A 13,066-nucleotide genomic window follows, 5' to 3' on the forward strand; every position below is an offset into this window, starting at 1 on the left:
TCTATATCCATCATTCAATTGACTTAATACTTCACATACTTATTGACGACCAGCTAACAATTAGGTTACATAACACCATTTCATCTAAAATACAAATTATTTCCCCTGATTGAATAAGGAACTTTGGGGTCCCTAGAATAAACGCCAAGGTCACTATAACTAAACATGGATTACCGTTTGATTACTTTAGTTAGAGTTGATAGAGTTGTGTCCTAACTCGGTATGTAGCGAGAGTTTATAGAAGACTTCAATGGTAGTCATGGTCAAGGTAACCGTTACTAAAATAGAAAAACAACAACAGTCGAAACTGAATCTCATAATGCACCAGTCAATTGTAACCACGGCCCCTCTATGTACCCCTCCGGGGTATACCGGGGATAGCGGGGGAAAGGGGCCTTGTATTTACTTTCCAGATGGCCCCGCAGTGAATGCGCTGATTTTTTCCCCTCCGAAAATAGCAGGGAATGGGCCTTATCTAGGTTTCCCGGGGTGCGGGGGTATTTAGCAGGGATTATACCAGCACTTTATCCCATCCCGGGGTTTTTATCCGGAATTAGCTGGACCGAAAGTAAAGGTCCCCGCTATTCCCAGGACCTTGGGGGTGGGGGGACCGTGGTTACAATTGACTGGTGCATAGCGAACGCTGATGCTCTTCTGCCAATTATTAAAAATCTGGTTTTATTGCATTGCGGCTTTTTTAATTTGTTTTTATTGCTTTTGACAGGCAAATATTACATAATTATGGTATGTATTTCTAAGACAAAGCGGCGTATAATAAAGGGCATTGTCCTTCGACAGCTCTCGTTATTTAGCAGGTATTGAAGACATAACAGTTGCTAAAATGATATTACAACATAAAACAGAGGTAGCAAGGTCTTTAAATTAGTTATTGAAATTTAACACAAACTCATGTTCACACCCTTTTGTTTCTTTGCATTGACATTCACAGCTTTATATAGGGCTTAGTACCTCAAGTACTCAAATCTTAGCTCTCTACGATGGTTTTATGCTTGGTATTTCAAGAAATAATCTCATTGTTAGGAGGGATTTAAGATTTGTTTTTAAATATGGCCTGAACTATGTGTTTTCATACTGAATTTAGCCTTTTCCTTATTTAAGTTATTGTTTGAGTTTTCAACACTTTTGTATAATTAAATGCTTAAAAACGGACAAACCAAACTTTTAAAAATATTATCATTGTATTAAATCAAACATCTATTTTCACTTTGAACACATGTTAAATTGATCACTTTTCCATCACCTTCATATACATTAAAGTTGAACTTTTGCATGGCAATACTAGTATATCTGATTGTCATTGATTTTAAGAAGACAATCAAGAAGTTTAAGTAAACACTTTAGACCATATATAACGTGTGTATACGTCGTCATCAAACTACCCACAGTGGCAAAGGACATTACGCCTTAAAATAAATTAAATCGGTTCACTTACTTTTAAACGATTTTATATATATCCGGGTAGAATATTGACTTCTACTTTGAATGGATATGTAATGTGTTCTACCTTCAGTACGTAATATTCACGTACTGAAAAAACTTAAGCAAGTGTTTACACGAACACGGAAGGAATATATACATTTATTTATTTACTGGCTTGAATTTGTTCAACAGATCCATGTACGTATACTTTTATCTGTCTTTTAAACACTGATTGAAAACTTGTGTTAAGTTTGTATGGTTTAACAGGGAATATTTGTAGCGTAAATGTGACATGTACATGTGAAATGTTTTCTTGTGCCAACTAACCCATTTTTGGTGCATGTTAATCTGTTTATAGTCTCATTGTTAACCAAATGTAATTCAAACACTACTTTTATAATGCTAAATAAGAATGTTCTAATAAAGCCATTGGACTAAAATGTACATAGCTATAACCAATTTATATATTAAGAACGAAACCTTAAGTTCTTTCATTTAATGTTTCAAATTATTAAAGCCCATCTGTATGTAAAACAAAACCATTCGACCTAATGTATTATTTATTTCTTATATAACATTTAACCTGTCATGAGGTTTAATTACTGGTATTTATGGCGAACAAAACCAAAACACAGAACATTTAATATAGATAATATGACAAAACAGCTCGAATTTATAAATTCTTGCTATCCACACTTGTAAATATCCGATTCGTCTGGGTTTTTTTAAATAACTACTTTGTTCCGTAACCTACAAACTTAGTATAAAACATCAAGGAAAGCCCGAAGAGCCGAAAAAAAAACACCACGTGAACAAATGACCTCAATAACGGTGTAACTTTTTACATTTTTGACGCCATGTTCGACCCCCACCCCTTAAAATCTCCCTTTAATCTCCATAGACCTAATTATCATGTAACCCCCTGTATTAGATACACATACTGCTCAAAGCAACCACGCTAGCCTCGCTTTACGTGTACAAGCCCCGTACTAAATACACATAATACTCGCTGTGTACACGCCCCGTACTAAATACACAAACTACTCGCTTTTACCGCCGTATAATAACTTAATGTGTACACGCCCCGTACTAAATATACAAACTACTCGCTTTTACCGCCGTATAATAACTTAATGTGTACACGCCCCGTACTAAATATACAAACTACTCGCTTTTACCGCCGTATAATAACTTAATGTGTACACGCCCCGTACTAAATATACAAACTACTCGCTTTTACCGCCGTATAATAACTTAATGTGTACACGCCCCGTACTAAATATACAAACTACTCGCTTTTACCGCCGTATAATAACTTAATGTGTACACGCCCCGTACTAAATACACAAACTACTCGCTTTTACCGCCGTATAATAACTTAATGTGTACACGCCCCGTACTAAATATACAAACTACTCGCTTTTACCGCCGTATAATAACTTAATGTGTACACGCCCCGTACTAAATACACATACTGCTCCCTTTGACCGCCGTATAATAACTTAATGTGTACACGCCCCGTACTAAATATACAAACTACTCGCTTTTACCGCCGTATAATAACTTAATGTGTACACGCCCCGTACTAAATATACAAACTACTCGCTTTTACCGCCGTATAATAACTTAATGTGTACACGCCCCGTACTAAATACACATACTGCTCCCTTTGACCGCCGTATAATAACTTAATGTGTACACGCCCCGTACTAAATATACAAACTACTCGCTTTTACCGCCGTATAATAACTTATTGTGTATCCACCCCGTACTAAATACACATACTGCTCCCTTTGACCGCCGTATAATAACTTAATGTGTACACGCCCCGTACTAAATATACATACTACTCGCTTTAACCGCCGTATAATACCTTAATGTGAACACGCCCCGTACTAAATACACATACTACTCGCATTTACCGCCGTATAATAACTAAATGTGTACACGCCCCGTAATAAATACACATACTACTCGCTTTAACTGCCGTATAATAACTTAACGTATCAGTTAAAAATGGGTTGATTGTAATAATAATGCTTACAACATATAATAAAGCCTAAACTACTATATACATACTTTTGTTTGAATACATGTTATTAGAATGTGTGAGGGTGGACTGGGAAAGGGAGAAAATCAAATCATGCAAAACTATTTTGCTTAAAAATCAGAAGAACGCATCTCTGTTAGAAGAATTTTTTGAATGAATGAAGCGGGAGGTTAACATGGGACAGATACACGTCACTAGACCACAGGTCACGGCTAGGTATGCTGATAAGCTACGCTTTAAATGGGAACGGTTCAACCGGAACAAAAACGCTTATGTCATTCTGTTCTACCAACAGTTCAATCGAAGATTTTATGCCGACATAAAACTATATTTATGTAATGATACTGAATAAGGAGTGGTTAGCCCTGACAGGTTCAACTTCAAACGGAGACGCGTTCAAACCATGTTGTGAGCGAAAAGGACATTAATTCAATGTCAGAAATAAACACAAACTACGAGTTTAACATCTTAGTTAAATATGATCACACCTTTGTTTTCATTTGGCTCAGGTACACGACTACAATGATGTAAAAGCTTTCTACTGAATACAACTTAGTAACAACAGCCTCGAGACGATGGCCTTTCTTTCCAATACCGCGTTGTATGCGTTCATCTTCGCTGCGATTGCAATGTTCATCATCTGCATGATCGTATGTAACGTCAGACGACGATTTAAACAACCACGGTAGGTACACAATGTACATGTAATGTTATATAAAATATATTTTTACGCTTTTTGTATGTGTGATTAATGGGGGCATGTTGCATTGTTTAAACACAACCCCTTGACCACGTCCTTCAACGCCCCCTCCCATTTAAAAAAAAACACCTATACTTATTCAAAATGATGGGGGAACTGTTACAAATGATCATATGTAAGTTATCATTAGTAACAAGTCCACACTCATTATCAATAAGCCTTGGATTCTTTTTTCAAAAACAAAATGGGGAGGGGGAGCGCATGGTGAAAGGAGTGTGTCAAAACAACGCACCCTGTCCCTGTGCGTGTGATCTGTGATTTGTTGTCACTCAGTCTTTAGTGTAATGTTGAACACATGTAAACCGGTTTTAACCCAAGTGAGTACGTGGACTTATTCAGATATTGCAAATACTTATCGCAGTGTCTGTCAGCGTGCCAAATATCCAGGATATTTGTCAAGATTTCGGGCTGTACTGACACATATATGCCTGGCAAAGGTGTGCCTGATTGTTCGTAGGTAGGTTGACCCAATCATTGCAACAGCCACATCAATGTACATAACTGTCTCAATAGCATTAACTACAGTGCAAACTGGTTTTAAGTGTTAGCGATCTACCGAATATTATATGTATAAACCCCTAAAAAATGGGGTTATATCAAATACCGTCTGTTTCGTTGTGTTAAGGTACATGTATTTCCCACATTGGACACATTGTATAGTACATGCAGTCTCAATATCAGTTAACCATTGTTTGTATACATCATCTCCCCTCTATATTATATCAGTTAACCATTGTTTGTATACATCATCTCCCCTCTATATTATATCAGTTAACCATTGTTTGTATACATCGTCTCCCCTCTATATTATATCAGTTAACCATTGTTTGTATACATCGTCTCCCTCTATATTATATCAGTTAACCATTGTTTGTATACATCGTCTCCCCTCTATATTATATCAGTTAACCATTGTTTGTATACATCGTCTCCCCTCTATATTATATCAGTTAACCATTGTTTGTATACATCATCTCTCCTCTATATGATATCAGTTAACCATTGTTTGTATACATCGCCTCCCCTCTATATTATATCAGTTAACCATTGTTTGTATACATCATCTCCCCTCTATATTATATCGGTTAACCATTGTTTGTATACATCATCTCCCCTCTATATTATATCAGTTAACCATTGTTTGTATACATCGTCTCCCTCTATATTATATCAGTTAACCATTGTTTGTATACATCGTCTCCCCTCTATATTATATCAGTTAACCATTGTTTGTATACATCGTCTCCCCTCTACATTATATCAGTTAACCATTGTTTGTATACATCGTCTCCCCTCTACATTATATCAGTTAACCATTGTTTGTATACATCGTCTCACCTCCATATTATATCAGTTAACCATTGTTTGTATGCATCGTCTCCCCTCTATATGATATCAGTTAACCATTGTTTGTATATATCGTCTCCCCTCTATATTATATCAGTTAACCATTGTTTGTATACATCGTCTCCCCTCTATATTATATCAGTTAACCATTGTTTGTATACATCGTCTCCCCTCTATATTATATCAGTTAACCATTGTTTGTATACATCGTCTCCCCTCTATATGATATCAGTTAACCATTGTTTGTATACATCGTCTCCCCTCTATATTATATCAGTTAACCATTGTTTGTATACATCATCTCCCCTCTATATTATATCAGTTAACCATTGTTTGTATACATCGTCTCCCCTCTACATTATATCAGTTAACCATTGTTTGTATACATCGTCTCCCCTCTACATTATATCAGTTAACCATTGTTTGTATACATCGTCTCACCTCCATATTATATCAGTTAACCATTGTTTGTATGCATCGTCTCCCCTCTATATGATATCAGTTAACCATTGTTTGTATACATCGTCTCCCCTCTATATTATATCAGTTAACCATTGTTTGTATACATCGTCTCCCCTCTATATTATATCAGTTAACCATTGTTTGTATACATCGTCTCCCCTCTATAATATATCGGTTAACCATTGTTTGTATACATCGTCTCCCCTCTATATGATATCGGTTAACCATTGTTTGTATACATCGTCTCCCCTCTATATTATATCAGTTAACCATTGTTTGTATACATCGTCTCCCCTCTATATGATATCGGTTAACCATTGTTTGTATACATCGTCTCCCCTCTATATTATATCAGTTAACTATTGTTTGTATACATCGTCTCCCCTCTATATGATATCAGTTAACCATTGTTTGTATACATCGTCTCCCCTCTACATTATATCAGTTAACCATTGTTTGTATGCATCGTCTCCCCTCTATATGATATCAGTTAACCATTGTTTGTATACATCGTCTCCCCTCTATATTATATCAGTTAACCATTGTTTGTATACATCGTCTCCCCTCTATATAATATCAGTTAACCATTGTTTGTATACATCGTCTCCCCTCTATATTATATCGGTTAACCATTGTTTGTATACATCGTCTCCCCTCTATATTATATCAGTTAACCATTGTTTGTATACATCGTCTCCCTCTATATTATATCAGTTAACCATTGTTTGTATACATCGTCTCCCCTCTATATTATATCAGTTAACCATTGTTTGTATACATCGTCTCCCTCTATATTATATCAGTTAACCATTGTTTGTATACATCGTCTCCCCTCTATATTATATCAGTTAACCATTGTTTGTATACATCGTCTCCCCTCTACATTATATCAGTTAACCATTGTTTGTATACATCGTCTCCCCTCTACATTATATCAGTTAACCATTGTTTGTATACATCGTCTCACCTCCATATTATATCAGTTAACCATTGTTTGTATGCATCGTCTCCCCTCTATATGATATCAGTTAACCATTGTTTGTATACATCGTCTCCCCTCTATATGATATCAGTTAACCATTGTTTGTATACATCGTCTCCCCTCTATATTATATCAGTTAACCATTGTTTGTATACATCGTCTCCCCTCTATATGATATCAGTTAACCATTGTTTGTATACATCGTCTCCCCTCTATATTATATCAGTTAACCATTGTTTGTATACATCGTCTCCCCTCTATATTATATCAGTTAACCATTGTTTGTATACATCGTCTCCCCTCTATATTATATCAGTTAACCATTGTTTGTATACATCGTCTCCCCTCTATATGATATCGGTTAACCATTGTTTGTATACATCGTCTCCCCTCTATATTATATCAGTTAACCATTGTTTGTATACATCGTCTCCCCTCTATATGATATCAGTTAACCATTGTTTGTATACATCGTCTCCCCTCTACATTATATCAGTTAACCATTGTTTGTATGCATCGTCTCCCCTCTATATGATATCAGTTAACCATTGTTTGTATACATCGTCTCCCCTCTATATTATATCAGTTAACCATTGTTTGTATACATCGTCTCCCCTCTATATGATATCAGTTAACCATTGTTTGTATACATCGTCTCCCCTCTATATTATATCGGTTAACCATTGTTTGTATACATCGTCTCCCCTCTATATGATATCGGTTAACCATTGTTTGTATACATCGTCTCCCCTCTATATTATATCAGTTAACTATTGTTTGTATGCATCGTCTCCCCTCTATATGATATCAGTTAACCATTGTTTGTATACATCGTCTCCCCTCTATATGATATCAGTTAACCATTGTTTGTATACATCGTCTCCCCTCTATATTATATCAGTTAACCATTGTTTGTATACATCGTCTCCCCTCTATATGATATCAGTTAACCATTGTTTGTATACATCGTCTCCCCTCTATATTATATCAGTTAACCATTGTTTGTATACATCGTCTCCCCTCTATATTATATCAGTTAACCATTGTTTGTATACATCGTCTCCCCTCTATATTATATCAGTTAACCATTGTTTGTATACATCGTCTCCCCTCTATATGATATCGGTTAACCATTGTTTGTATACATCGTCTCCCCTCTATATTATATCAGTTAACCATTGTTTGTATACATCGTCTCCCCTCTATATGATATCAGTTAACCATTGTTTGTATACATCGTCTCCCCTCTACATTATATCAGTTAACCATTGTTTGTATGCATCGTCTCCCCTCTATATGATATCAGTTAACCATTGTTTGTATACATCGTCTCCCCTCTATATTATATCAGTTAACCATTGTTTGTATACATCGTCTCCCCTCTATATGATATCAGTTAACCATTGTTTGTATACATCGTCTCCCCTCTATATTATATCGGTTAACCATTGTTTGTATACATCGTCTCCCCTCTATATGATATCGGTTAACCATTGTTTGTATACATCGTCTCCCCTCTATATTATATCAGTTAACTATTGTTTGTATACATCGTCTCCCCTCTACATGATATCAGTTAACCATTGTTTGTATACATCATCTCCCCTCTATATGATATCAGTTAACCATTGTTTGTATACATCGCCTCCCCTCTATATTATATCAGTTAACCATTGTTTGTATACATCATCTCCCTTCTATATTATATGTATATGTGTATGTATATTTATTTGATACTGCTGTATGTTTTTCCTCCATTATTTTTTTCTTATTCTATTAACATATCTTCATTATTGGAGGCAATACAATATTGAATTTTCTTTATTCAAACTGAGTCAAATTGAAACATGATTTTGGTGATCGACATTTCTAATTCCTTGAATAAGTTGCACATTGAGACACAAAAATATGATTACGTTTGCAATTCAAAATTCATTTCGAAGTGTGTAATGCAATGACGTGTTTTGTTTTAAAATACTCCCTTGTTTAGCTAAATCGCATTTTCATAAACTCATACACATAAACATATTTATTTACTTTTGTTTTGAAAAGGAATGCTTTCTACATTTCTTTGAAATGCTACTTAAATGTATATTACCAGTCTGTAGAACTCTAACAGTATATATGACACACTATACACGTATTTTTCTCGTCAAAATATTATTTCAGTGGATTGCAGCGTGGCACTGAACAAAGGAATCCGTCCACTGATCCTTCATTTAATATGATATACTCCATAAGTTTACAAAGAGATCCAGTTCTTAGAAACTGTGTGACCGCTTACCTAGAGAGGACGGCGCAAACTGACCGCGATACTCCGCAAGTAGACATGTTCGCTGGGCTGCCAACTTACGAGGAAGCGGTTGAAAAATCGGTAGAGGAACCGATGGACAAGCCTCCACCTTATCACCTCATATCAAATGACCAAGGTGGTCAAGTGTGAGCAACTGTCGTCTGTTATTATTTTCGTTTGGTTTCAAATTCAGAATCACTGTGAATCTGTGATCTTCAAGTTGACACTGCAATTAAATCAAATTGATTTAATATAAGTGCACCTTTGCCACTGTTATAAAGTTGTTTTACGTGTTTATATTTCTTTATGTATCATTTATGTATGCTTATAGTGATATTATATGCTGTTTTATTTTCCATATGCATTCCCGTTTCTTGGTCACCCTGTGTTAAAATGCAACCATATAATCAGATTATTATTGTTTTCTGATCTAATATTTCATCTCTGTTAAAAATTTGAACATGCTAAATTCTGTGAACAATTGAAAATACGTACGCATTTTAATAAATTTACAATTTACTGAATGCAAGTCTATATTATAAACTCTTGTTCTGTCTGACTGAGCCAAGTGTCGTCGATGCCCATGACTAATTTACAACCAAATATCTTTGTTTTTTTTGAGAATCATAATAGCAAAAACCTCAAGGAACAAAGCGTTGTTGAAACGTAATTTTCACACATACAAATAGGTCACACATACTAAATGAACACGTAATCAATTCAGGCACTGAGTTCACTTCGGGATTGACCTTACTGTTCAATAGCATTATCGCGAACGAGCGCGTCCCGTTATCGTGGCAAACGAGTGTCCTCATCTCCGTCTACAAGGGAAAGGGTAAGGATAAATCGGACCCCGCTAGTTATCGGCCAATTTCTTTGATACCATGTTTCTGTAAAATATTCGAAAAAGTTATCCTTAATAGGCTTAACACATTCACAAAACAAATGAAAATGGACTTCCCTTCCCAACAACAACACGGATTCCAGAAAAACTTAAGTTGCATAACAACGTCCTTTTACTTTCAAGAGACTGTCCTGTACAATATTGAACGTGGCAGCGACGTCTACGTGGCGTGTCTAGACCAGCGCGCCGCCTTTGACACCGTGCGGCACGGCTCTTTAATGCTGAAGCTCGGACGTCTTGGCGTCAGGGGTAAGCCCCTTCGCCTGCTTCAATCGTCATATAATAACTTGCGTTGCGTCATCAGATATAGCGGCCAGTCATCTAACGCCTTTGAAATTGTGCGTGGAGTCCGTCAGGGTGGGGTCATGTCTACGTTTTTGAATCTAGTCTACGTCGACGAGCTACTCCATACTCTAGAAAAAAGTAAATATGGAGCAAAGGTGATGTCTGTTAAATGTAATAACCCTACATTCGCAGACGACATCTCCTTACTAGCAACTTCCCCCAACAGTCTGCAGAGTCAAGTCGACATCGTATATAGATACTGCCGCCGATGGAATATCGAAGTTAATGTAACAAAATCGTCAACCATAACATTTTCAAAACGTCGTCGTCCCCACCCGATAAGTGTTGTCTATGGCAACGCTCTTATATCAAATGCACCTTTTGCAAATCATCTCGGCATACTTCAACAGTCGAACTTAAAAATAGGTGAACGAATAAGTGGTAGAATTCAAAAGGCTCGAAACTCACTTTTTTCAATCATTTCACAGGGCGTTCACCCTTTATGCGTGAACCCGCTTTCCTCAGTAAGTTTGTATAAAAAGGTTGTTCTACCAACCCTCCTGTATGGATCTGAACTATGGAATGACATGTCTAAATCCGATGAAAATAAAATTGATGTCTTCCAACACTTTGTATCAAAGAAAATTCAGGGATTGGCATTGCGTTCGCGTTCAGATATGGTACAGTCTATGCTAGGACTACACAGAATATGTTCTGAAATTGATAGTAGAAAGCTTATGCTCTTACATAAAATATTGTCCCTTCCTGACCATTGTAATACGAAACAAATATTTACTTGCAAGTATTATATGTTTATACGTGATAGCAATACAGTTAGATCAGGATTTATTCCCGATATCTGCTACATCCTACAAAAGAGCTTTTGTCAATTAACAGATTATTTGCACATTAAGTGCTATGATAAATGATTACATTGTTGAATCTGTTTTGCCATCCAAATACGTTTGGAAAGCACATATCAAAAGAACAATCAATGCTTATGAAATCGACATGTGGAACACCAGAATAGCAAATGATCCAGAATTTATGTTGTTTCGTATACTGCATCCATGTATCCAACCATGTGTCATTTACGTCGTAAGTAAACAACGATCATTTCGAAACACGACGCTAGCTATTGCTAAACTATGGTGCAAACCAACTGTCTTAAGAAACATGTACTGTATAAAATGTAATTGTACTTACCAAGAAGAATTGTCGCATGTTATTGCCGAATGCGACAACACTGTCCACCTACTTAATGAGTTCTTAGTGCATGTATTGTTAATTTGTTCAAATGACTTTGTAACCGAACTTACTAGTCTTGATGCCATTGGTTTCTGTCTTCGTCTCCTTGGCGCTCGAATACATCCGGGACTGTACAAATCGGACAACCCTACTAAGTTTTGCGATGGTAGATTGTTCCAATGTGTTAACGTTCTAGGAAAGAAACACTTCTTTTGGTTTGCTGTAGATGTTTACCAGGTGTTATGGATTTAGGAAAAAATCAGTTCTTGTGGTTAGCTTCTTGCGGTTAGCTTTAGATGGTTTCAAGGTGTTATCGATCTAGGAGAGAAGCAGTTCTTGTGTTTGGTTAAATATGGTTTCAAGGTGTTATCGATCTAGGAAAGAAGCAGTTGTTGTGGTAAGCTTTAGATGGTTTCAAGGTGTTATCGATCTAGGAGAGAAGCATCTCTTGAGCTTGGTTGAAGATGGTTTCAAGGTGTTATCGATCTAGGATGAAGCAGTTCTTTTGGCTGGCTGTAGATGGTTTCAATGTGTTAACGTTCTAGGTAGCAGTTCTTTGGGTTGGCTGTAGATGGTTCAAGGTGTTATCGATCTTGGAAGGTAGAAGTTCTTGTGGTCGGCTGTAGCTGGTTTCAAGGTGTTATCGATATAGGAAGCATTTCTTGTGTTTGGCTGTAGATGGTTTCAAGGTGTTATCGATCTAGGAAAGAAGCATTTCTTGTGTTTGGCTGTAGATGGTTTCAAGGTGTTATCGATCTAGGAAAGAAGCATTTCTTGTGTTTGGCTGTAGATGGTTTCAAGGTGTTATCGATCTAGGAAGCATTTTTTTTTGGTTGGCTGTAGATGGTTTCAAGGTGTTAACGTTCTAGGAAGCAGTTCTTGTGGTTGGCTGTAGATGGCTTCAATGTGTTAAAGTTCTAGGAAAGAAGCAGTTCTTGTGGTTGGCTGTAGATGGTTTCAATGTGTTAACGTTCTATAAAGCAGTTCTTGTGTTGGCTGTAGATGGCTTCAATGTGTTAACGTTCTAGAAAAGAAGCAGTTCTTGTGGTTGGCTGTAGATGTTTTCAATGTGTTAAAGTTCTAGGAAAGAAGCAGTTCTTGTGGTTGGCTGTAGATGGTTTCAATGTGTTAACGTTCTATAAAGCAGTTCTTGTGGTTGGCTGTAGCTGGTTTCAAGGTGTTAACGTTCTAGGAAGCAGTTCTTGTGGTAGACTGTAGATGGTTCCAAGGTGTTATGATCTAGGAAAGAAACAGTTGTTGTGTTTGGTTGGAGATGGTTTCAAGATGTTATCGAT

At 36.5% G+C, this 13,066-nt stretch overlaps 1 long non-coding RNA gene across 1 annotated transcript; it reads left to right on the top strand.

The window, feature by feature from the left end:
• Window positions 1-1,426: 1,426 nt before the first annotated feature.
• Window positions 1,427-9,858, top strand: LOC128216461 (uncharacterized). Its single transcript, XR_008258076.1, has 3 exons — window positions 1,427-1,638; window positions 4,000-4,175; window positions 9,211-9,858. It is a non-coding gene; the product is annotated as an uncharacterized LOC128216461 (long non-coding RNA).
• Window positions 9,859-13,066: the final 3,208 nt, after the last annotated feature.

The sequence above is a fragment of the Mya arenaria genome, chromosome 14 (assembly GCF_026914265.1).
Source record: "Mya arenaria isolate MELC-2E11 chromosome 14, ASM2691426v1".
NCBI classification, from domain to species: Eukaryota; Metazoa; Mollusca; class Bivalvia; order Myida; family Myidae; genus Mya; species Mya arenaria.